Source organism: Nicotiana tabacum, chromosome 6 (assembly GCF_000715075.1).
Source record: "Nicotiana tabacum cultivar K326 chromosome 6, ASM71507v2, whole genome shotgun sequence".
In the NCBI taxonomy this organism is placed as follows: domain Eukaryota; kingdom Viridiplantae; phylum Streptophyta; class Magnoliopsida; order Solanales; family Solanaceae; genus Nicotiana; species Nicotiana tabacum.
This window is the reverse complement of record NC_134085.1, coordinates 205,549,469-205,577,203: the sequence shown is the minus strand read 5'-3', so window position 1 is coordinate 205,577,203 and position 27,735 is coordinate 205,549,469. Positions and strand designations below refer to the sequence as shown.

General features: G+C 37.1%; 1 pseudogene; it reads left to right on the top strand.

Moving 5' to 3' along the window:
• LOC142182292 (premnaspirodiene oxygenase-like) overlaps positions 1 to 10,584 on the top strand; it is a 34,455-nt pseudogene extending 23,871 nt beyond the window's left edge.
• The last annotated feature ends 17,151 nt before the right edge of the window (positions 10,585 to 27,735 follow it).

Sequence of the window (27,735 nt, the reverse complement as noted above, 5' to 3'; positions counted from 1 at the left end):
AACTTGGATTGAATGCTGGGGATTTTTGTTGTAGCCTTCTGCCTTCCAATGGGTTACGGCTTGACCTTGAACGATGTTCCTCTGTTCTACAGGCGGACCCCTAACTTCTTCAATCTTCGACGTATAACAACCTCCGCTCTACAGGCAGGCTCCTGACAACCAAAACAAACAACACAACTGAAATTTCCTAACCCAGTTTGCACTGGGAAGGTTTGTGAGTTGTTAGCAAAATCGTAACCCACCGATACTACTGATGCAGTGCTGAGAGTGAACTAAAGACTAGACTAGGATGTGCATCTCCTACGAGTAAAATCTCAATTTAGGAAGTGAGTCTCCTAAAATAAAATATAACCTGAAAAGTCAAGCTGGGAAGTGCGTCTCCTATTGGTACGACATGGAATGTATTCCCTTGTTATACAGGTGGGCGCCTGGCTTCAACACTTGAAATGAAAAGACTGAAATGTATTCCTCTCGTTATACAGGTGGGCGTCTGGCTTTAGGAAAATTAAACATTGATAATCTAAAAAGCTAAAAATGACTTCTTCTTTTTTTGATCCTAGGAGAAAATTCATCGGACTAGGTCTTGTTTTTTATTATCTTAGGAGAAAGATTCATCAGACTAAGATTTTGATCCTAGGAGAATGTTCGTCAAACTAGGTCTCTATCTTAGGAGAAAAATTCATCAGACTAAGATTTTGATCCTAGGAGAAGGTTCATCAGACTAGGTCTTTTTTTGGTATCTTAGGAGAAAGATTCATCAGACTAAGATTTGGATCCTAGGAGAAGGTTCATCAGACTAGGTCTCTATCTTAGTAGAAAAATTCGTCAGACTAAGATTTCGATCCTAGGAGAAGGTTCATCAGACTAGGTCTTTTTTTTGGTATCTTAGGAGAAAGATTCATCAGACTAAGATTTTGATCCTAGGAGAAGATTCATCAGACTAGGTCTCTATCTTAGAAGAAAAATTCGTCAGACTAAGATTTTGATCCTAGGAGAAGGTTCATCAGACTAGGTTTTTTTTTGGTATCTTAGGAGAAAGATTCATCAGACTAAGATTTTGATCCTAGGAGAAGGTTCATCAGACTAGGTCTCTATCTTAGGAGAAAAATTCGTCAGACTAAGATTTTGATCCTAGGAGAAGGTTCATCAGACTAGGTCTTTTTTTTGTATCTTTTTGTATATACTTTTTATTCTTTTTTTTTTGCATACAACTTAAGAGGAAATGCATCTCCTATGGGTAAAATAAACTTAGGAGGAAATGCGTCTCCTATGGGTGAAACTAAAACAAACTTAGGAGGAAATGCATCTCCTATGGGTGAAACTAAAACTAACTTAGGAAGAAATGCATCTCCTATGGGTAAAAACAAACTTAGGAGGAAATGCGTCTCCTATGGGTGAAACTAAAACAAACTTAGGAGGAAATGCATCTCCTATGGGTAAAAACTAAACTTAGGAGGAAATGCATCTCCTATGGGTAAAACTCTAATGATTTCAAACTAGGAAGTGCGTCTCCTATTAATGAAATCTTCGCTTAGGAAGTGCGTCTCCTATGCGTGAACCATTTCCTTCTTCCTGAATTATTTACTTACCTGTGTTGTCTTCCCTCGAAACTGCTGGGGGATTATTTTGATGGGGATGACTTTCCTTTTCTTCTTTTTTTCATTATTATCTTTTTATTCTTTTTTTTTGTTTTTGCATAGCCTCTTTATTCTTTGTTTTGTTTTTGCATAGCTTCTTCCTTCGAAGACTACCTCCCTTGAGAGTCATTTTGCCTTTCCCCGAAAGGAACCGCTGAGGATACCGACTTTCCAACCTTGTGTTGGACTCCTCAAAACTGCTAGGGATAACACTGTTGGGGGATTATTTACTTACCCGTTGGGGGGTAACATGTTATCAGCTGGGGATAACGCTGTTGAGGATAACACTGCCGGGGGATTTTGATTCCTTCAGAACTAGTGCTTCACTCTTCGGAAGGCCGTTGGGAATGATGTTGGCCTCTTGCTTTTTCTGAGCTCAAGTTTCATCCCTTTGCTGGGGAACAACTTCCTCCATTGAAACTTATTATGTTGGGGGCAACACTGGTTCTAAGACCACTTCCCTCGAGACTGGCGTTATCTTTTATTCTTCCCCGAATGGGTACCTGACTTCCAGAAAATTTTCTAAATGGAAGGAAAATTTTCTGCCCCAGTTTGATAATATCCCTGTGCATGCATTTCTGGCACTAATACCATCTCTTCTACCTGCTTCAAATCAAACAAAATTTGTTAGTTTAAAACGCGGTGGTTGGTTGTGATGGAGTTCCCTTTCTCCTTCCTTGCTCTGTACTCCACAACTTGTTGGGGATGATATTATTTGCTAGGGATAATCCCTTTCTGCTGGGGATATCCCTCTTCTTTTGTGACATAGCTCGGAAACTGGCATTTCCCCGACCTTTTAGTCTAGTATGAATTTTCCAAATCATGCTCATTGCTCTCCTTGATTTGCCCACGGGCTTCGGCCTTGAGGTTTATAACCTTTGATTTTGGCAAGGGTATCCCTCTTGATACTTGTCAATCTTTTTGTCAATTCCTTTTTGCTGGGGATATCTTTTTTGACACTGGCCTCGCACTTGTTCCTTGCTGACTATACCACTTGGATGTACTAGTCAGATCTCATCTTGCATATTTGGAAAGCTGATGGCATATTTTGAAGTCAATTCACACTTGTTCTGACCAAACAGACTCTATTGGGGATTTTTCTATGAAAGGAAAAAGATAAAAGGGGACAGAATAAAAAGACAAAGGAAAAAGATGACTCTTTAACAAAAGAAACTATAAATAAAAACCTATCAAATGCAGATACCGACTCTAATGGTCATGACATGCACATGTGGCCTATCCTCTACTGCCAATCATCCTTCAAGATCCTCAATTGGCAATTCCCCATCTGATTCTCAATCTTATTCGACTTGTAGTGCCCGAAGGGTTTTCACTATCAAGTCTCTCTCATTTTTGGTTTTTCTCTCAACTTTCATCGCCTTATGGTGCCCGTGAAGGTTTTCACCGATAAGACTCTCTCATTTGTATCACTTCCCAGCTGGGGATTTGGAGTGTCGCCGGTATGACTCTTTCTGCTGGAGGTTAGAGTCATTTCTGCTGTGGAACAGAATGTTATGTTCGCCGGTAAGACTCTTCATTTGTCTGACTTGGCATCTTTTGAAGACTGATCAGAAGGTCTTTCTTTGGACCGTAATGTGGGTTTTGGATAGGGCTAGAAAACAAAAAAGGGTATTAAAGGCTCAAAAAAAAATTCATCGATTTTGGGTCATTAATTACAACCTTCGGAACTAGATTTATTTACAACGAACGCAACCTCTGCCCCAGTTTCTTGCTTGGGGATATCTTAATTGATTGATTTTTTTTTTCAAAACTATGACCGAGCCGTTAAGCGCCTACGTATCCTCTTTGAGGAATCAGGTCAAACGTAGTTCCCAATTCCTTTTTCATCTTTCTTTTTTTCTTTGTTATCATTTTCTTTTCTTTTTTTTTTCTCTTTTTTTTCGTTTTGTTGTTTTCTTTCTTTCTCTTTTTGTTCGTTGCTATTGATTCCGAACGAGGGGTATGAAAGAAAAATAAATAAGGCTCAAAAGGGGTAACGAAGGATAAAGTGTTTAGGTAGCAGAACAAAATACCTTCGTCATTCCAGTCTTCAAAACATGCCAAGTGCAAACAACACAATTTAAATTCGTAGCCTCTTCTGATGGTGCTGGACTTAACAATTATATTCAACATCTGTTTGTTCATTTGTCACTTCTAAAGCACCGTTGAGCGACACTCTCATTCTCATTATTATGAACGACCCTCATGCCAATTTGGCGAATCTTTGCTTTTAACGGTTTTCTTTGTGTTTAACTTGCCCTAGTTCCACATGACTCGAGCTCTGAATAATCTCAAACCGTACTTATTTCCTTTAAATGCTTTGATCGCCTTTCCGAGGTTTTATGATTAACTTTTAAGATTAGGCCCAAACTGTGTGCGCATGTCATGTCACTAGAATCGGCGCTGAACAAAAATGATAGAAGGACTAAACAAAAAGATGACTGGAAATAATAAAAGACCGGCTTTTGTATTAGATTACCGGTGAAATGGTTTGAAAAAACAAAACAAACCGAAATAAAATCCTAAACAACCTGGACAAAACTTGAACAAACCGCTATGACGAAAAATGGAAAGATAAGAAGGTTTGACACAGGACAAAATCCGAATTACAATCCTAATAATCCGAACAACAGAAATGACAACAAAATAAGCCACCAAATTCCTCTTTCTTGTTAACCAAGGAACGGAGCGTCCTCCCACTTTATCAAAACTGGCATCTTAGCCACTGAGCTTTGCATCAGTATTGTCAAGACCATTGCCAGCTTCAATATCATCAACCTCCGTCAACAAGTTCCCAAATAGGATTTGAGTGCTTCTGTTATCAGGCCTGATCCCCGCAGAGTGTGTATCATGGGATACCAGTAAAGGATTCTGGGTGTCATTGTCCGGCTTACCACAAACCAACCACCTTAACTTTATTTGCGAAACAAACAGGTTAGAATGGACTCAGTCGGTCCTCATTATTAACAACATTTTTTTTCTTCTTTTTTTCTTTCTTTTTTTCGATTTTTCTTTCTCTTTTTTTTTTTATGTTATGGTCGAATCTTATGGTGATTGCCTACGTATCATGACCGCGCATGAATCAGACTTTGCGTAGTTCGTGCAATAAAGATAAACATTAATAGACATTTTTTTTTCGATTTTCATATCAAACAAAACTGGGTTTCAAAGGTTTGAAGATGACCTACAAACTCGAAAATCAAACAACCCACATATTCTAATAAAAAGATTTACAAACTCCAAAAACAAATGGCCGGCTTCCTTTCTCCGTTTGGCAAATGCAACCGAACGGTTATTTTTGCAAACGTAACCCCCTCCAAATTTCACATGAATTTGAGGCCGGGGAGGATTATTTTATGACACTTGACAAACTTGTCCGTTCTTTTACGAAAATAGCCTTTCGACAACTGAAAGATACTCTAAGGCTATTTCGGCAAGAACAGTTTAAGATGCGACCGAAGCTGGCTCGACTTATTTTTTGACCAAAAATTCAAACGGTATTCACCTAACCGCGGACTCTTTGTTTTTTTTTTCAAATTACAATGAAAACGTGGTGTTGCAAGTACGACCCTTCAGCGCCTCGGGGACGAAGATTTATAAGGCTGTGTGGGTCAACTAGACCAAAAATCCTAAACATGACCCAAAAGGTGGTTGTTTATGCAAAGTCAGCCTTCCGGCGTCCCTTTCGGGAACATTCGGCTATTTATGACAAAACAGCATCACCTGACTTATTTATGACTCTTTTTATCGTTTTTCGAATCAGAAAAGTCAATATTGCAAACACGGCCTTTCAACGTCTTGGGGACGAAGATTTTTAAGGCTGTGTGGGTCAACTGGACCAAATCTTAAAAATGACCCGAAGGTGGCTGTTTATGCAAAGTCAGCCTTCCGGCGTCCCTTTCGGGAACATTCGGCTATTTATGACAAAACATCATCACCTGACTTCTTTATTAAAATTTGACATATATATTTTTTATTATTTATTTGTTTTTGGTTATTTTAGCAAAATGGTGGGGTTGGACCCGATGAGGGTTGCCTACGTATCTCACATCCGGTGAGAATCAAACCCGCGTAGTTCGGGCAAATAAACTATTTTTGAGAAGACCCTTTTCCATTTTCTATTTTTTTTCATAACAAACAAACAAACTATTATTTTTCGTTCATAACAAACAAACAAACTAACGTAAAACATAAAACATTCCTTCTTTTTTTTTTCTAGAATTTCGGCAGAGTTTCGATATTACTTGGACATTGGTTTTTTTTTCTAAAAATAAGTAGCTATATCTCTACACTGTTATTTTGTCCTCTTTTCACGATTTTTTTTTAATTTGTGGAAAATGATGACAACATACAAAATCTTTTGAATTTTCATGTTTTTTATATATATATTTATTTTTTATATTTATTATTATTTTTCAAAAATGTGGCATGGGGGACATAGGGAATTCCAAGACTTCTTGGATTCCACAAATGTTCCCCATGTGCTTTTTCCCAAAAATGAAGCGTGGAGGACATAGGGAATTCCAAGACTTCTTGGATTCCGCAAATGGTCCCCATGTGCTTTTCCCAAAAATGAAGCATGGGGGACATAGAGGATTCCAAGACTTCTAGGATTCCACAAATGTTCCCCCATGTGCTTTTCCCAAAAAATGAAGCGCGGGGGACATGTGGAATACCAAGGCTTCTTGAATTCCACAATGTTCCCCATGTGCTTAATTAACATAATAGCATGCTTATGTAAAAAATCGTGCAACTTTCTTATTTAACGTGATCAGCATGATAAGGAGTGTCATTTGTCCTCAACTATCATTGGTCCGCCGAATGACCCATTCACCCTTGAATAAATACAACATGTAGCACATAGGATGCCAAAAGATGGTCCATTATTTTCAAGTTGCTTGTCCTAGACGGACCCAACCCCTGTGTTGAGTCCCCTAAGTCAAATGCAACGTGATGCAAATAAGCGTTCCTACTAGGGATCCGGCATGAGGTTTCGTTATACTAGGTTTATAACCTGGGTATATGTTCTAGACTGTGTACCCGAGCGGACAACTCGAGTCGAGGAGGGGGCAACTTACCGGGAACCAAAAGGCCATCCGGCTTCGTAACTTATCCGTCCTCTTTCTTATTTCAGGTATTGACACTAACAGAATAGGGAGCCTCGACCAGCGAGCTTCTCCCCGGAGGTAAGAAGAGAAAGGTTTCGGCACAGTTTATATACAGTTCAGATAATATCAAAGCGGTAAAAGCAGCATTTAGCACATTAGGCTCAAATATGTAAAAATCAGATAAAACCAAATATAACAATTTATCTAAGCTCGAATTCTAACCCTGAACCAGTGGTTCTGGAGTTTGTCCCCAGCAGAGTCGCCAGAGCTGTCACACCTCCTTTTTCCGCCCCCGCGTGGGTACAAGAGAGTTTTTCCAATTAAAGGACAATCGAAAACGGGATTGGTTTATTTATTTCAGAGTCGCCACTTGGGAGATTTAGGGTGTCCCAAGTCACCAATTTTAATCCCGAATCGAGGAAAAGAATGACTCCATATTACAGTCTGCGTACCAGAAATCCGGATAAGGAATTTTGTTAACCCGGGAGAAGGTGTTAGGCATTCCCGAATTCCGTGGTTCTAGCACGGTCGCTCAACTGTTATATTCGGCTTGATTATCTGATTTTATACATATATGAACTTATGTGCAAATTTTAACTTTTGACCGCTTTCATAATTATTATTATTATTTTTTACAAGAAATTGCAACGTTGTGAAAATGTATCTCGAACCGCGTTACAATCAATGTACCCGTGGTCGTCGACACACTTTGACTCCGTTGAGATTTGGATTTGGGTCACATCAATGTGCACCCGAGTTTAAGGAAATTAAATTATTAAAGGCGCGCCTAAAGTGACTAGCGTATCATTTACTTTGGGTAGGGCCGTAGACTTTTACTAAACGATCCATCCCGAAGTCTAAGCAATTTTAAGGCAAATATTTATTGAGGGCCCCGCAATTTTGTATTTTTTATTTGGCGAGGCTCATCTCATTCTTATTTTTTTAAAAAGAATTGGCAACGTCATGGCCACGCATCTCGAACCATGTCACAATCAATGTACCCGTGATTAGAGACACATTTCGACTCCGTTGAGATTTGGATTTGGGTCACATAAATGTGCATCCGAGTTTAAGAAGGTAAGGTTTATTAAGGCGCGTCCTAAAGAGACTAACGTATTGTTATTTTAGGAAGAGGCCGTGAAGGTTCATTAAACGGCCAAGTCCAAAGTCTAGTCAATGGTTATGTATTTTATTGAGGGCCCCGGCGATGTGTGATTTATTTAGCGAGGCTCGTCTCATTTATATTTTTTAAAAGAGAACTACATTCCGCTATACTTATTTAAAGAGTTAATTCAAGATTACTTAAAACATATTGCAAGCCATGTTATATGTAATGCACTCGTGGTTCACGACAAGTTCTATTTAACCTCGTTCCAAATTGGAGCCGGGTCACATGAAATGCACTCCCGGTTCCTTTAATCTAATTACATATAAACACCAACGTTGCCACAAATCACTAATTGGACGCTATTTTTTTAAACTATCATTCTCTTTCTTCTTAATCTAGCTTAATGAAATATAAGCTAGTAATCTAACAATAAATGGCAAACATCTGACAATCAGTGATAAACAAAATATAAAATTAACAACAGAACATAACATTAACAATCAGTGATAAACTAACATGACGATATAAACTTTAAAATATGACAAGTATATTACTACTACTCAAATTTACCGAGACAAGACGTGAAAGCAAAGGACATACCGAGCCGTAACATGAATACTCACGTTTAACAGCAACGTTGAGTTTCAACATCTCGAACTCGCAAAAAATGGACAGCAACAACCTCGACGGAACTCATAACACGAACGACAACCTCAAGAATGGTTTCATGGTTGCCTAGTTGGTCATTTCTGGGGGTTTTGAGACGAGGAGAGGCTGGCTTAGGTGGTCGTTTGGATTGAGGAAGGGGCAGCTATGGAGGGTCGTTTGGCCAGTGGTCGACGAAGGAGAAGAAATGTGGCCACAGCTACTCGGCAAAGCAGCAACAGCTGCTGCCCGACTGGCAACGCAACAGTAGAGTCGACGGGCTGAATGTCTAAGAAAGTGATGACAATGGTTATGGCGTTTGGACGTAGGGTCGACAGGCAGTGACGACGCTGCTACTGGTTGCTGGGAATACGAGGGGTCGTTGGCGACGAAGGCGAAGACACGCAGCAACAGCTGCTCGGAAACGCAGCAACGACTGTTTGGCACGCAACAATAGCTGCTCGTTGGACTGAAAATGGTGAAACTGCTGGTTTTTGTTCGGGCTGTGCGTGGGGCTGACGAACTGGGCAGTGACAACGAGGGGGAGGGCTGCTAACGGGCCTGTTTGGTGGTGGTTTGGATAGTGGTCGACGATGGTGATGGTGGTTTCATGATGCGAGGGTGATGGGGATGGTGACGGACTGGTTGCGATGGAGTTTGGGAGGAGACGGGGTGGTCGTTTGGTGGTGTTGTTTATGGTGGTTTTGGTGGTGGAAGGGTCTGTTTGGTGTAGGGTCGTTTGGAGGTGGTCATTTGCTGGACTGCTTGAGCAGCCACGCTCGAAGGGCAGCGACGACGTGGGGGAGTGGGGTTATGGTCGCTGGGTTTGATTCATTTCTGGGGAGCGAGGGGTCGTTTGGGCGGTGTCGATGGAGGTGGTGTTTATGGCTTCGGGGGAGTGGGGGCTGGTGGTTTTTGGAGTAGGGTTTGTTAGGGTTTTTCTTAGGTTTTGCTTTTGGAGGAGATGATGAATAGTGCTCCTCCTCCAAAAAAATTTCAAAGTCTGTCCGTTTTTTCATTTGCCTTCCCGTGTATTTTTGTACCCTTTGCCAAAAAATGGACCCCACGTGTGTAGGGTCCAAGATTTGTGTCCCCCGTGCGTGGTAGGGTTCCCCGTGTACGGTGTTCCGTCCGTGTTCCCCGCGCGTGTCCCCCATGTGTGGTGGACTCGGATTATTATGGGCTGGGTCCGAAAATTAGGCCTAAAAACCGGGTAGTTTGAACCCGAATATTATTCTTTTGCCCGGATCCGAGAATAAGAACACGACGTTGCTTAACTAATCCTATGTAAGCAAAATAACTACCAAAAATAAGACTAATATTTAAAACAAAACTATATCTTTTTTTTCAATATTTTTTCAAGATTAAAATAGCTACAAAATATTAATAAAACTATTTTTTTGTAATTTTCGTTTTTATATAAAGATAAAATATAAAGTAATATTTTTTGTATTTTTCAAAATTAAAATGACTACAAAACATTAATAGAACTATATTTTTTGGTAATTTTCGAAATTATGTAAAGTACAAGATAATGTACTATTTTTTTTGTATTTTTCAAGTTTATGAGAAATACATAAACTAAAAATTTATATATATATTTTTTGTAATTTTTCTTTTTTGCAATGAAATAAAGTAAAGTAGTCCAAATAGCTATATTAGACTCAATTTCAAATATTCACCCTAAAAATATGAAAATTCTCGGGGAGGGTCAAAAATCACGTGTCTACACACAATACCTATCAAAACTAGAGTCCTAGTAAATGCTTCGGCCATTGGAAGAGATACTAGATATTGGCATAATTCAGAAAGTTTTATACCTGAGAGATTTGAGAATAATTTTATTGATTTCAAAGGAAATCACTTTGAATTTATTCCGTTTGGTGCAGGACGAAGAATGTATCCAGGATTATTATTCGGTTTAGTTAATGTAGGACATCCTTTAGCTCAATTGCTTTATCACTTTGACTGGAAGACTCCACCAGGAATAACTCCAGAAAATTTCGACATGACTGAAACAAATGGAGTAAATTCCGGAAGAAATGATGATCTTTGTTTAATTGCTACTCCATTTGATCTCTCTTAACAATAAAAATAGACTTAAGAACATTGTTTGGAGTGTGCACATTTCACTGGTTACTATCTGTGTATTAGGCAGTGATGAATAAGAAGATACTGAGTTTTTATTTTACAATAACTCGTTTATTTGTACATGGTGTATCTATTTTCATGTTTCATGTAAGCGGTAAATAAAGTGACCTATTATGTCAAAAGATTAATCTTTCCAAAATACTAGAGATTCTTCATAAAGTGAAGTGGTTATCAATGAGTATAAGAAAGATATTATAGAACCTTTTTTTTTCTTTTTCACCGAGTATTAGGAGTTAGAAAAGTTGCTTTAAATCCTCAAACAACAAAGAGTAATTTTTTACTGTATCGTTGAGCAAGGGAGAAAATTTACTTGATTACACATTTATTCGGCTTAATTAATTGAATTAGTAATCAATTTCAGATTGAAGAGCAAAGCACACCATTTCGGCTGATAGCTGACTCTTTAGTCTTCATACGTATATTAGTACTTGTATTTTCTTTTAAATAAAGGTGGGGCGTAATGGCTTCTGGGCCACTTTAACTTACACCGGATTTTATAGGAACTTTTGATTTTTCCATTTTAGTACCCCAACTCGATAAACACACTTATAATAAACCCCTCCCTCATAGCGTGTATCTCAATTGCCTGACATAAATACAACGTCATATATTAAGACCATTTATTGTTTGACATTTGTAATACCTGGGTCCCATCTTTTTTAAAATTAATTTACCAAATTTTTAATTTTTGTTCTCTTTCCTTTCTTTTCACCATAGCTCCTCCAAAAATTTCTCTTGCCTAGCTACTATTTCCAATGGTAAAAATTCAAATATGATCAATTCTTATCGTAGTACATATCTTAATCAAACCTCAATCTAGAAATTAGTCCAAACAAACCATCAGCCCACTCCTGAAAGAAACTCATCCGGTGACAATAAACACTACTCTATCTCAAATGCAACATGTTTCTATTATGAATAGTGACCTAATGGACACTACTCCCACCCCACTAAAAGACACGTCACCACCACCGCCCACCTTCAAAAATCAACAAACCCTTCGCCCATGCAATAGCCCAAATAACCTAAGCCCAGACCCTTACACATTAGGCAATTATGAACCTTATTTTTCCATTACACAACCCCAACCCACCATTCTCTCTTAGTACCCAACACTGCTATACATGAATCCATCCAATACTCAAGCCCACGTGACAAGCCCACTCAAATAAACCTAGAGTCTCACAAACCTCCATCACCGCTCCAATCAACGAATCCTTTAATAAATAATTTTGATCCTCCATTATTACAACACAATTTCCACACTATCACGACCCTAAAACCGACCCGATCGTGATGGCACCTATCGTGAAACTAGGTCTGCCGACACAACTCTCGAATTAACCATTTATCAATAAAAATTATTTTTAAGCCTTTAATTAATCAAATATCTCAAAATGTAAGTCTAAATGAATAGTGCGAAATAAGTACACAAGCCGACATCCGGATGTCACAAGTCAGGAGCATCTACTAAGGTCTGAATATAACGAAGAGTCTAAAAATGTACTAAATGCAGTCTAAGAAAGACAAGAGGGAGAAAAGTAGTGCTGCGAACGTCGGGCACCAACTTTCCTAACTCCGATGACTCTGCCACTGAGCAATCAACACCCTCTACCAAGTTCAGAAACACCTAAATCTGTACACAAGGTGCAGGGAGTAATGTGAGTACGCCAACTCAGTATGTAATAAAAGTAAATGAAAGCTGAGCAGTAAGAAAATACGTAAACCACGTCATAACATTACAACAAATGTAGATCAATTCCAAAGCAGTACACAAATCATTTACTTCGTAAATCAAGCTCAGTTTCAGCAAATAAAATCTTTTTAAAACAACCTTCAAAAGTTTCAAACGAGTGATAAAACAATGAGTATAAATGATAGAAAATGTAAACAGCCCCTCGGGCAAAACATGTATCATAAACTGCCCCTCGGGCATAATATCAACAGAACCAGCCCCTCGGGCTACCTCACAATCATTCATAATCAGCCCCTCGGGCATAGCAGAAACCAAGAACCGCCCCTCAGGAAATAATATGAATCAACAATAGCCCTTCGGGCTACATCATATCACTCACACTGGGTACCCGCGCTCACTAGAGGTGTACAAACTCCGGGAGGGGCCCCTTACGGCCCAAGCGCAGTAACAAGTCATCTCGTGGCATAATCAAATAGACTTTCGACCTTATATCAAGCCACCTCATGGCGTAACAAATCAGGCCATCGGCCTCATAATCATGAATCAGTACAACACCGATACAGCACGCAACCCGATCCCACAGTATCCTCACAACACAGGCCCTCAGACTCACTCAGTCAAAAGCCTCTCAAGTCACTCGGGCAACATTAAAACATGATGCTCAGCCCAAAATAGTATTTAAAATGTTAAAACAGAGTGGATATGACTGAGTTATGAAAACAATAGAATACAACATGACTGAATACAAATATGAAGTCAAAATAGTAAGGAATAGTAGTAAAAATCCCCTAAGGGTTCAAAACAGTTGGCATGAAGCCCAAATATGGCATTCAGTCCAAAGCATGGTAATAATTTCCAAAACACAATGATATCAAACAGTTTTCAATCAAATACGCGACTTAACAGTCATACGGGATGGACTAAGTCACAATCCCAACGTAAGAGGCGATCTTCCAAACACTCTTTCTTCTCCCAAAACACTAGTAAGTGATTTCTAACTTATTTCTTTCACTCCTTAACTTCTTTTAACAATATTTCATCCTAGAATCTAGGGTTTTCATGATGGAATTAGGAATTTTGGGTAAAACCTAAGAATACTGAAATTTGGGGATTTAGACCTCAAATTGAGGTCGGATTCCAAAACCAAATATATATCCGGGCTCGGGGGTGAATGGGTAATCGGTTTTTGATCCGAATTTCGGGTTTGGACCAAGCGAGCCCGGGGTCGATTTTTAAAGTTTTGGGAAAATCATTAGAAAACCTATTTTCATGCATTAGAATTGATTCGTTTAGCATTTATTGATATCGTTAAGTAAATTGAGGCTAGATACAAGCGAGTTGGTAGTGGAAACAAAAGGTAAAGCGGTAGTTGAGGCTTGAATTGTGTTCGTGGCATTGAGGTAAGTGTTTGGTCTAACCTTAGCTTGAGGGATTAGGAGTTGAGTCTTATTTGCTATGCGTTAACTATCGAGTACGATGTATAGGCATGGTGACGAGTATCTATACGTTGGTGTCAAGCATGTTTGTGAGTCTTATACTATGATTAATGTGACTCCATTTCACATTGTTCCTGCTTTATATGATGATTTCTATTGAGGAATATGATTTGTGAAGGTATTATTGGTAATTGAACATTGTAGAGCGTTGGCTCAAGTGAGAATTGAATTGTTGAACATTGTAGAGCGTTGGCTTAAGTTGAGAATTGAATTGTGAGGTAAATGTGGAAAAGAAAAGATTTTGATATTATCTCCCTTGCCGGGATGTTATTGCTTTTGATATTATCTCCCTTGCCGGGATGTTATTATTCATGATATTGTTTTCCCTTGCCAAGATATTGTTGTTATGCTATTATTCCCTTGCCGGGATTTTATTGTAATCTTATTTATTCTCTTGCCCTTATTGCTTTGTGATTATTATTTGGGTAAGGAAGATTGTTAAAGCACGAAGGGTGATGTCATTCATGATATTTGTGAGAGAGTGCAAAGAACGAAGGGTGATGCCGTGTATGATTTTTGAGAGTGTTAATGCATGAAGGGTGATGCCGTGCCAATATTGTGAGTTAAAAGCACGAAGGGTGATGTCGTGCCGCACGATGTACCATTCTATGCCGATTTGATTGATTTTATGTTGAGGACGGGAGTAAAAGCATGAAGGGTGATGTCGTGCACTTGTCTTTTATTTCTGATTCTTGTTGGTAATCGAACTTTGGTGATCCTTATATTTATCTATTGTTCTTCTGTTATTTTGATGTTCCCCGCAGCATCTTTTCCCCTCCCATCTTTAACTGTAAATATCTGCTTTTATTTTTCTGCTGTATATGATTTAACTGCACATATTTATTTGGTAGTCTAGTCCTAGCCTCGTCACTACTTCGCCGAGGTTAGGCTAGGCACTTACCAGTACATGGGGTCGGTTGTACTGATACTACACTCTGCACTGTGTGCAGATCCCAAAGCAGCAGCTTTTGGACTACAGTGAGGGTGATGTCTTCAGTCTATTCAGGTGACCTGAGGTAGTCCTGCAGGCGTCCGCAGGCCCCGACGTCCCCTTCTATCTTTCTATATTGTTTCCTCTATGTATTTCTGTAATAACTTGTATTTACTTTTGGAACCCTTATTTGTAGTATTCTTAGACAGTCTGTAACATTGTGACACCAAATTCTGGGTAGAGTTGTACTTAGACTTCTGCAGTGTATATTAATCTAACTATCAAATTTTGTCTTCCACACTGTTTTTGTTATTATTATTTTTGCTATTTTTGGTTATATTGTTTTTGAATTGCTAAGGGGTTAAAAATGGAAATGGTTAAATAATTGGACTAATTGGTTTGCCTAACTTTCACTAGTGGGGGCCATCACGACTTCCGAGGGTGGAAAATTCGGGTCGTGACATATATAAACATGAAGCATGTATTTCCATAATATCATATAAGATCATTTCCTTTCTCAGATATAGGGGTGTACAAACCGAATTCGAAAATCGCACCAAATTGAAAAGTCAAATCAAACCGATTAAAAAAATCCGATTAGGTTTAGTTTGATTTGGTTTGGTATTGAGTAACAAAATCCGAACCAAACCGATATATAAATATATAATTTATATATATATATATATATATATATATATATATATATATATATATATATTAAAGACATTTTATAGAATTTTCTTTAAAAAAATATCTAAAAATATTTGCTCTTATGGGATATAATATTTAGTTAAATATGAAGTGCTCCTATTTTTATTAACTTTAAATAATGGTCGTATGATCACTTTCTTATCAAGTGTTGCTGAAATGCATCAATGAATATCGTTATCTCTCCAATTTATTATGAGTATCCCCAATACTTTTGAAGAATTATAAAATTCACCACAAACAAACAGTGGATTTCACATCAATTTGACTGTGGGGAAATCTTCACACGTCATCTGATACCTGTGCTACGAAACTGATTTGTTATTATTTAATTTTTTTAATTATTTAATTACTTAAGTTTTCCTACTACTATATAATTATATGTCTTCATTGTAAAGTTGTCATCAATATTGTACTATATTAGTGTTCTTCCATATTCATATGCCATGATCTATTAAATTCTTATATCTTTTTCAAATTTGAAGTGGTATTTCGATAATTTAAAATTAAATAGAACGTATCATTATTTAGGTATCATATTTTTTTTATATTTAATCATTAAATTCGGTTAACCTTAAAAATATTAATGAAAAATTATAGTCAGACGATTAAAAAAATAACTATCATGTGTTACTAAGAAAATTCTCCCAGAAGAATATTTTAATAGATTATATGTTTGTCAGTTTTTTAATTTCTACTAAACATATATTTATAAAAAATTTAACAAAATAATAATATTGATATAACAAAAAAACTAGGAGAACCTGAAAAACTCGACAAAATCGAATCAATCCAAACCGATATGTTTGTTTGGTTCGATTTTGATAAAAAACGAACCAACTCGGTCCATGTATACCCCTACTCAAATATATGGAAACACAACACTTACATTTCATTTTCATTTCACTCTTGATATTCCTTTCGTTCATTTTTTGATTAGTTCAGATACGGAAGAAATCAAGAACCTTTCACAAAAGATTGTCCCCAGGGCGATGGAGTCTACCTTTGGTTGGGAAATTGCACCAACTAATGAATGGCCATCTTCCAATACATCAAACTCTCAAAAGTCTATCGCAAAGATATGGACCGATCTTTCACTTACGTCTTGGAGAAATATTGATCATTGTTGTATCTTTACCTGAGATGACAAAAGAGGTTATGAAAACTCAAGACCTACGCTTTGCTACTAGGCCCGAATTTATGTCTGGAGATATTATTTTCTACAATTACACAGACATTGAAACTTGTCCATATGGTGAATACTGGAGAAATATGCGCAAAGTGTGCGTCATGGAACTTTTCATCGCAAAGATGGTCAATTAATTTAATTCAATTCGACAAGAACAGATATCAAGTCTCATTTCATCGATTAATTTGACTCATGATGACTCATTGATCAACTTATCAGACAAAATGTTTTGGTTTACAAGTTTTGTAACTTGTAGGTCAGCTTTCGGGAAAGTGATTCATGATCAAGATAAGTTGATAATGTTGGTGAAAGACGTAACACTATTAGCTGGTGGATTTGACTTGGCTAATTTGTTCCCTTCCCGAAAATGGCTTCACGAGATCAGTGGATTGAAGTCCAGAATGTTGAAGCTTCACACCAAGATAGATGTAATTTTGGAGAATATCATTAATGAGCATCGGAAAAATCGAACAATTGGTAAGAAGGGCAATGGTGAGTCTAGAGGTGAGATTTGATCGATGTTCTACTACGAGTCATGGAGAGTGGCAAATTAGGAACTCTAATCACAAATAAGAATATCAAAGGAGTTTCTTTTTTTCTTTTTTTGGTCAACCAAAGAAGCATATATTATAGATTACGTAATATTACAAGGAGCAAAGTGCGATGTTGGTTCAATATTACAAAAATAGGGTTGATCATTGATACCAATTTGCGCTGCAGTACAAAAAAGTACATGGTTACTATTACAAGTGGTTGCCAACATGTCTAAGCAAAAAAAAGGAGGTTCCAACTGCACTATGGTAGATGTGGTGGGCTTGTGGAGTTTTCCCTATTGTTCTGCTTTGTAGTACAAAAAAAAGGTGGTTGCCCAAGTTTAGTAGTTGGGGCATTACAAGCTAGGGTTTCCCCATATTTAGCTAGTTTATCCGCTACTTGACCTGTATGTGTGTATCACCCAAGGTCTACCCAGTTGGTGTAGCAGGTACATGCATTCATGAATCAAGGATGAGTAGTGCGGATTAAGGGAGTGGATTAAAAAAATTACCTCTGTTGAATCAAGATTGGCTTGTAGTGGAGTGAGATGGTGATGTAGAGCAAGTCATAAACCTTCCAGTAGGGTAGTGAGTTCCATATAAATGTGGTTTTCCATGTCATTGTACCTATATATCCCAATATCCATTTGCCTGTGGAGTCTTTAATTACACCCCTTAAGACCCCCTTTTTGTGAGGGATACGACAAGCTCCGTCAGAGTTTAGTTTAAAATATCCATTATTAGGAGGGTTCCATTTAGGGAAAAGGGTGAAAAATACCTCTCTACAATGCGAAAAGGATTATTTATGTCCTCCGTTATACTTTCAGTACACAATTATCCCTATTGTTACAAAACTAGTTCAAAAGTAACCCTCCTTCATTAGGGCCCTCCACCATGGCCAAGATCATACTATGTGGCCTGACATATTATTGAGGTGGATGCCATGTGGCACGCCACCTCACCGCCCCAACCCCATTTTACCCTCTTCCCTCACTTCTTCTTCCACCACCAACCTTCCCCTCCACCCAACCAACACACTACCATAAAGATGGTAAAGCAAACTCCTGATTTTGGTGCCATATTGTTTAGAGGTTTGTGTCACTAATAACTGTCCTTTCCTAAAAGAGGGAGACCAAGATTTGCTGGGTCACCTGTACGCGTTCATTATGCTAGATACTCTTAAGTCTCTAAGAACTGATTTTCATGTTATTTGCTTACCCAGTCCAAAAATACATATAAAAGAAGTAAACATATTGTGTCTAAAAACATGGATCACCCTTACAAGAACAAAATTGATAAATGTGCTACGACCTGCATAATCATCTCAAGCACTTTCAGGAATGTCTCTTTGTAAGGGGCATCCCGATAGAGTTCTATGCTGAAAAGGCTATAAGCTATTAGTATTCATTTAAATTCAGCTCTTTTCGGTGACCTAATTCACTCTTTTTTCCACATCTGCTGTCGAATCTCAAGAGCATCAGCCCACCGACCCACTACTTTGTACACATTTGTTAGAATATCGTAACTCATTGTACACATTTGTTAGAATAGCATAACTCAAATGATAATCAGGTTGTTGTTCCATCAATTTCTTTGCAATATGCTCTGCAACAATAGATTTGTATTGATTGGGTGAAGGGGAAGGTGGTTGTGGAAGAATAAGTGAGGGAAGGGGGTAAAATGGGGTTTGGGCGGTGAGGTGGCATGCCACATGGAGTCCACCTCAGTAAGATGTCAGGCCACACAAGATGGTCTTGGCCTTGGTGGAGGGCCCTAACGGAGGAGGGGTACTTTTAAACTAGTTTTGTAACGTCAGGGATAATTGTAAACCGAAAGTATAACGGAGGGCATAAATAATCCTTTTCGCATCGTAGAGGAATATTTTTGACCCTTTTCCCTTTCATTTAACGTGTATGTGTTTAGGTTGTGTGCGACACATGTGGTTGTTTAATCATAGATAGAAATATTCAGATGCTTGACCTATAATGTGTGGGAGGTTAGGAGAGTGGGTAAGCCTTCAAAAATAGTGTGATTCCTACTTTTCCAGAAGTGCCATAGAGCATATGGAATTAGGGTGTGGGAGTGGACCTGGTTAGCAGTAACTTTGTTGTTTAAAATGAAATTAGATAGCTTAAGTGAGGGATTCTCGTGAAACCTGTCTAGATTCCCATTGTGTGGATTGATGTCTAATTGATGCCAAACCATTTGTGCTTGGGGACATTGGAAGAAAATATGAGCGATGGTTTTATCATGGGACTGGCAGATTGGACAAAGCGGATTTGGAGATAGCTGTATATTGTGTAGATAACTTGTTGTGGGTAATTGATGGTGACTCATAGCCAGAGGAATTTTTTTGGGGGGTAGTTGAAGGTTCCATAACCATTGGAAAGATTTTTGTTTTGTTTTAGCACGCAATTGATTATATTATGATTTTACCGTGAAGATTCCATTTGGGGTGATCCCCCAGTAAATATGATCCTAGAATGTTTTATTTGTGAGGGTAGGAATGTAGTGATTACTTATTAGGTTATTTAAATTATTAGGGAGCTCAAAAGGTATTTTTTGAAAGTTTATTGAGTTCCCGGCAATATAGAGTGCTAATGTGGATGATTGTTTATTACGGGGTAGATGACCTTCAATTAATTCTCGTAATGTCAAAGTTAGGGCCTAACCAAGGTTTCGTACAAAATTTAATGTGGCTTCCATTTGTGATATTTCAATTTATTCCATTGTGACATGAAGCCCATCCTTGTTTGATGGCTTTCTAACTAGATGAGATGTTAGTTGGATTATTATTCCTAGAGTATTTTGATATAAGGATTGAAGCCCAATGGGAGGAAGGGGATTGGAACAATCTCCAAGCTAGTAAACTAAGTAAGACATTATTTTTATCTGAAAGATTGTAAATTCCCAATCCACCATAAGTTTTTGGTAATTGGATTGTTTCCCATTTAACAAGGTGAAGCTTATGTTTCTGTGGTTTCCCATAGAAAGTTTCTTCGATAATGTTCTAATTGATTAGTAATAATAGTACGTAATTTGATCAGCTGCATTACATGATTTGGTAAACAGTTTAGGATAGCTTTTATTAAGGTGTTTCGTCCCGCCATTGTTAACACATTTATTTTCCACCCGGCTAATCTATTTTTGTAGTTATCTAGAAGGAATTAAAAATTAGAGGTTGTAGGTCGTTTGTTGAAAATGGGATATCAAAGATATTTGCCAAAATTTGACCCCTTGCTCATATGGAAGGAACGAGTCACACTTTCTCTATCCACTATGGAAGTGTTCTTAGAGAAGAATATTTTGGATTTGGTATAATTAATAGTTAATCCCTAAACCTTAGTAAACAGGTTGAGTGTGTCAATTATAGAGTTGATACTCGTTATGGTTAATTTAGTGATTAAGGTAATGTCGTCAGCAAATAGGAGGTGAGAAATTTGCTGACCTTGCCTAGATAATTTGATGGGGTGCCACTTTTGGTAATCTACTTTAGCATGTATTTTACGGGAAAGCATTTCCATATAAAGAATAAAAATATAGGGTGAGAGGGAGTCCCCTTGGCGGATGCCTCTTGATGGTGAGAAGAAAGGGGTAGGTGCTCCATTAATTAAAACTGAGATGGACGTGGTGGTTATGCAAGACATAGTTAATTTGATCAACTTAGGTGGGAAATTGAAGTAGTGGATGGTGTCATGTGTGAATCCCCATTCCACTTTGTCAAATGCTTTTTCGAAATCTAATTTGAGTAGAAAGGAAGCCTGAGCACCCTTTTTCCTCCTGAAATGATGCATAATCTCTTGTACGATAATTGCATTATTAGCTGCTTTACGATTAGGCAGGAAGGATGATTGTTCTAAGCTGATGAGGCTAAATAAAATTGGTTTGATACGGTGGACTATGATTTTGAATTAATTTGTAGAGTGTGTTACAACGACTTATTGGTCGATATTAAGTGATGAAGGTAGGTTGTTGTGTTTTAGGGATAAAACAAAGGTAAATTTTATTAATTTCTGTAGGGATTTGTTGTGTATTAAAGACCTCTATACAAAAAGATGTGACTGAGGAGCTCACTTGAGTCCAGTAATTTTGATAGAAGTAAGGATGTAATCCATCAAACCCAGGTGCTTTAAAAGGTTGGAAAGACTTAAGGGCATTAGTGATTTCTAGTTGTGTAATGGTGGAGTCCAATTAGGAATAGTCATGAATATTGATGGTATTGGAACGAGCTTTATAAGTAGGATAAGTGTGGTGGGTGTGACTAGTAGTGAATAAGTTGTGGTAATAGTACTCAATCGAGGTATTGATTTCTTTTTGATCCAATATCCAATTATCCACCGAGTCTTTAAGTGCAGTAATACGACTGCGTTTATGTCGTAAAGTAGTTAGGTGAAAAAAAAATTGTGTTTGCATCTCCGTCTTGTAGCCAATTTATTCGAGATTTTAGTTTCCAAAACTCCTCTTCAATCTTTAAGATATCATTATATTGAGTTATTAGGTTAGTTTTCAGGTTGTATAGAAACTGACTAGTGGTGTATTTGGGAGAATTTTGAATTCCTTGGATTTTAGCTAGAAGCATTTTTTTATTTTTAAAAATGTTACCAAAGGTGGTTCGATTCCAATCCAAAATATATTCTGTAAAGTCTTTGATAGTTGTGAGTATAGGTTTATTCGGAGTCCAATTGTGGGTAATTATGGAAGGAAATTGAGGGTGAGTAGTCCAGATTATTTCAAAATGAAATTTTCTTTCGTTAGGACCTTTTGTGTTTATTAAGATTTAGTAACAACAGGCGATGGTCGGAGTGTGTTCTTGGTAGGCGTTGAACAGAAGCTTCAGGAAATAGGTTTAGCCATTCATAATTTGTTAAACATCTATCTAGTCTTTCTAGTATACGATGTGATGGATGTCTATTGTTGGACCATGTATATCGACTACCAGTATATCCAAGGTCTACTAGATTGCAATAGTTAAGGCAATGAATAAATTTATCACTCCTCCTATTATTAATCTATAAACCACTATATTTTTCAGTAGATTTAACTATTTCGTTAAAATCGTCTCCTATTAACCAAGGTAATTTAATTTAGTCTTGTAATGCTCGCAAGTTATCCCATAAAACAGAACGTACATAAATGTTATTTTTAGCATAAATGACAAATATTAACCAAGATTTAGGGTTTGGGGGTACCTGGACAATGGAATGAATTTCTTGACTTGTGGCTGTTACTTGATCCAGCTTGATTAGATCATCTTTCCAAAGTAGAGCAATTCCCCGAGAGATGCCTTCAGCAGGTTATTGAGCCAAGTGTGTAAAACTAAACTTAGATTTAAGTTCTTCATGATCTTGCATGTGCGTTTCAAGTAGTGCTACCAAAGCTGGTTTATGGTAGTTGAGCATGGAGCGAAAGTTGCGTTTGAACTCCGGTGACTGGGCCCCTCGACAATTCCAGATGATGAACTGTATGGATTGATTATTGAGTGGGCTTGGTGGAGTCTCAAAGGAGTTATTTTTGTAAGTGTAATACCATATGAGAAATTTCATTTTGTTTTCTTTTTTCATTTTATTATTTATAATATTTAAACATTGAAGTTAATATTTATGATAGAGTACAATATTGAAACGTTAGAAATTGTATATATCTTAATAGTTTTCTTTACATGCAGAACATATTCTTAGCAGGAGCTGAAACCTCATCTACAACAATTATTTGGGCGTTGGCTGAAATGATAAGAAATCCAAGTGTTATGGCTAAAACACAACTTGAAGTTAGAGTAAGGGTGTCTGATGGGTGGGACGGGCCGGGCTGGGTAGGGAAAAATTGAAACCGTCCAGGTTTCGAACCGGGCCGGTTATGGGTTAGCGGTTACCGGGCTTAACAGGTTGGGATTCATCCGGGTAAAAAATGAACCGTAAGGGTTACGGGTCCAAGGGACTGGGCTGGGCCTGGTTATTATATTTTTATTTTTTTTATTTTTTTTGTATTTTGTATAACTGTTGTAATGTATATTAATATAAATTAAAAATATAAAGAATACAATGAAGATGGAAACAAATGCACTTATAAATTGCAAGTGCTACATTTATTTCAAAATTCAAACTTATAAATTGAAAGGTTTACATTTAACAACAAGAAAATTAACGAAAAAAGAGAGAATTCAATGGTTTTGCATTACCTTAGACTCTAAAACCTTTAAAAAAATCTAACCTTTAAACCGGTCAACCAGTTCTACATGGATTTTGGTTGATCGGATTTGACCGGTCCGATTAATCGGATGAATTAAAGTGAACAGACCAACCCCTTAACCCCAGTAACCCAGCCCACCTGCCCCCTAAGTATCGGGCCGGGCCGGGCCGAGTTTCAACCGGTCTGGGCCGGGCCGATATCGGATCAACCTGGACCGTTTGACACCTCTAAGTTAGAGAATTCCTAAAAGGAAAGAGAACATTTGAGCATTCTGATTAGAAGAGTTGAAGTATCTAAAATTAGTAATTAAAGAAACATTAAGGTTGCACCCTCCTATTCCTCTATTACTCCCAAGGGAATGCAGAGAGAAAACAAAAATTGGCAAATACATAATACATATCAAAACTAGAGTCCTAGTGAATGCTTGGGCCAATAGAAGAGATACTAAATATTGACATGATAAATAAAGTTTTATACCTGAGAGATTTGAGAATAATTCTATTGATTTCAAAGGAAATCACTTTGAATTTATTTCGTTTGGTGCAGGACGAAGAATGTTTCTAGGATTATTATTCGGTTTAGTTAATATAGGACATCCTTTAGCTTAATTGCTTTATCATTTCGATTGGAAGATTCCATCAGGAATAACTGCAGACAGTTTCGACATGACTGAAACAGATGGAGTAAATGCCGGAAGAAAGGATGATCTTTGTTTAATTGCTGCTCCGTTTGGTCTCTCCTAGCAATAGAAATAGACTTAAGAACATTGTTTGGAGTGTGCACATTTCACTGGTTACTATCTGTGTATTAGGCAGTGATGAATAAGAAGATAGTGGTTTTTATTTTACAATAACTCGTTTATCTGTACATGGTGTATCTATTTTCATGTTTCATGTAAGCGGCAAATAAAGTAATCCATTATGTCAAAAGATTAATCTTTTCAAAATACTAGAGATTGTTTACAAAGTGGCGTGGTTATCAAGAAGTATAAGAAAGATACTAAAGAACCCTTTTTTTTTTCTTTTTCACCTGAGTATTAGGAGTTAGAAAATGTGTTTTAAGCCCTCAAACATCATAGGGTAAATTTTTATGTTTCTTTGAGCAAGGGAGAAAATTTAATTGATTACATTTATTCCACTTAATTAATTGAATTACTAATCAGTTTCAGATTGAAGAACAAAGCATACCATTTCAGCTGATAGCTGACTCTTCAGTCTTCATATTGTGTTAGGTACTCCTTCTATTTCAAATTAGATGAGATAGTTTGACTCGGCACGGAGTTTAAGAGAAAAGAGGGCGACTATTGAAACTTATGGTCTTAAAAGCTCAAGTGGTAAAAGCTTTGTGGAACCATGATATTTGTATGGTTATAAAAGCTTCTTATTAAGAGTAAAATGGGTAAAATAAAAAGTTTAAAGTTGTATTATTTCTCATTATAGAAATGTGTCATTTTTTAGCGAACTAATAAGAAAAATGTGTCATCTAAATTAGGAAGAATAGCATAGAAGACACCTATACTTGTTCCGATTTGACATCCCGGTCCTTGTAATCCATAAAGTTTCATTTAGACACTTCAACTCGATTAAAACTAAAATTTTAATCACCTCCGCCCATGTGTGTTGTTCACTCTCCGTGATATGGAGGACACATCAGATCCACCTAGATAAATAATATTCATATCATAATTTCTTTTACAAAAATCTACAGTTTAAAAAATCATCAAATCAATTTATTTTTCTTAACAAAAAAAAACTCACACCTTTTCTTCTCTCTCCACGTTTTTAGCTCTCTACCTTTCACCTATCACCACCATTTTCACCCTTGAAAGCTCACAAATTCTCATATGGTGACAAGCTACTTCTTCAACCCTTCAAGGTTTTCTTCTCTATTTAACCTCCTCTTTCTATTCTATTCTTTCCAAATTACATAAAGTCAACAACAATAATAACAACAACAACAACTCAGTAAAATTCCATTAGTGGGGTCTGGGAAGGGTAGTGTGTACGCAGACCTTACCCCTACCCCGAAGGAGTAGAGAGGTTGTTTCTGAAAGACCCTCGACTCAAGAAAACAAAAAGACAAAAGGAGACAATATTAGTGTCACCACAGAAATCATAGGAAAAATAGGGACAACATGAAATCCAGAAGAAAGATGCAAAGCAAAAGCGATAGCTAGTAAATAGGTCATGCACTGAAAAGTAAAATAGTAAGATACAACATTGCCACTAGCTATCTTAGACAAAAACCCTACCATACTAGTCTTACAATGGTACGAAGTAAGGCAAAACTCAATATCCCCAAATCCACTCTATGTACCAGTCTAAATTATGCACCAAGAGTAACAATTCAACGACTAATTTTCTTGATAGCCACAAATCTTTAATCTTCAAGGATAACAAAAAGAAAACATCAAAGGAGGATTTGAGTTGATTAACGCCATGAAATTTGTGGACAAGAAGGCTGGTAAAGGTCCAATTTATGTTGGGGTATATTGCCTTTAAGAACCAAATCATCATATCTGTTGAACTTGACCTATTTGAGAACTCCAAAAATTCATCCAAAATAGAGTCAAACACTTCAAATAATCAGATTTTTGTTTAATTTATTTTCCTATTTGGATTGAATTGATGGAGAAATAGGGAGAAGAGGAGGTGATTCTTTGTCATTGTGGAGGTGGTACTGGTGGCAGCAAAAGAAATGGCTCAAAAACAATTCTAAAATTTAGGGAGGTGGTGGTGATGATGGGAGAGTAGATGGAGGTGGCAACGGTAGAGATGGTGGCAGGGGCGGCTCAAGCTCATATGGGGCCTAAAGCCAAAGTTTAATATGGAGTTTAAGGCCAAAGTTTGTATCTTCGTCAGATTTCTCATAATCCTCTTCTTCAATTTGGATTTTGTTATCATTTGACTCAAAGTTAGTGACTTGTTTATCTACATAATATTCTCCTACATTTTGCGATTTAATTTTTTCATTATTTGTCAAAAAATTCTCAAGAGCTCCTTTTTGAGATTTTATTAAATTTTTAACTTTTCTTTTCTTTTGGATTTTTGAATATCCGGATGCATATTTTCTTGTAGACATGTTTATATTCTAAAAAATTTAAACGATATGTACATAGTAAAATTAATAAAATAATACTAGAAAGTTAGAATGATATTATCCGACTAACTGATTTAAGAAGTTTGAAGACTATGATTCCAAAATATCTAGTTGTTGGCTTGTTGGAGTCTTGGAGAAAGAAAGAAATATAGTAGAAAGAAGATGAGAATGAATAAAAAGGAAGGAAGAAGGTATGTCACTATGTCTCATTCTCCTATATGGAATATGAAAATGAAAGGCCAAATACATAGACATCTCATTAAACTTGACCCAATTTTTCATTTTGGCACTCTAACTTAGTCTTGTTCTATTTTGGCCCTTCAACCTTATTTCTTGTATTCCACTTTAACACAAAAGCTGACTAGATTGAGTGTGTGATTTGCCACACCTTGTAGGCGCGTGAGGGATATTTTTTCAGCCAAATTTCCATCTCCAACAGTAACAACATAAATGTTGGCCCCATATTTAATCCCCCATCTTCCTTCCCCATTATTTTATATTCATTATTTTTCTTCCCCATTTACTTTGCCCCACCTTCACTCTCAAAGTTTCAAAGAGCCAAGTTTGAAGGCCAATCTGCCGATTTCATACTTTGCCCCATTTATTTAATATGATTTCTTTGTTGTGAGTTTATTTCAACTAAGTTTGAAGTTTGAAGTTTGAAGTGAATTCATGTCTCAAAGAAAATTATTTTCTCACAATGGAATGGATATTTGTTGTTGTGGATTTCAAGTTTAACTGAAAGTATCATGGACACCAAGAAATCCAGGTCGTCGCTTTTATGGGTGTAAATTTGACAAAGTAAGTGAACCATTTTCGAATTTCATTTTTAGTGTTATCATCTTCTTGTCTCTATTTACATTGATTTATTTGCTTTTGTCTTGTGTTTTACAGCGTGGCCGCAATTATTTTAGATGACATGATGATGAGTTTCCAGCTCAAGCGAACAAGGTTATTTATGGTTTGCTAAACAAAGTAAAAGAAAGAGATGCAAAGTTGGCTATGTGGAAGAAGTTAGTTGTGTTTCTTGTTGTGTTCATGTTATGGAATTGGCTAGGTTTTCCTGGGTTTTATTGATGTAATTTGAGTCAAATTGATGTAATCGATCAGCCCTTTCAAGTTTCAAAAGTTCATATTAGTTGGTGATAAATCAATTTGGTCAATTGCAAACTTTCTTGTTTGTTGATTTCAAGTAACTCAATAGATTGGTAAATCTCCAGAATTTCGGCAATACAGTTTTTTGCACCA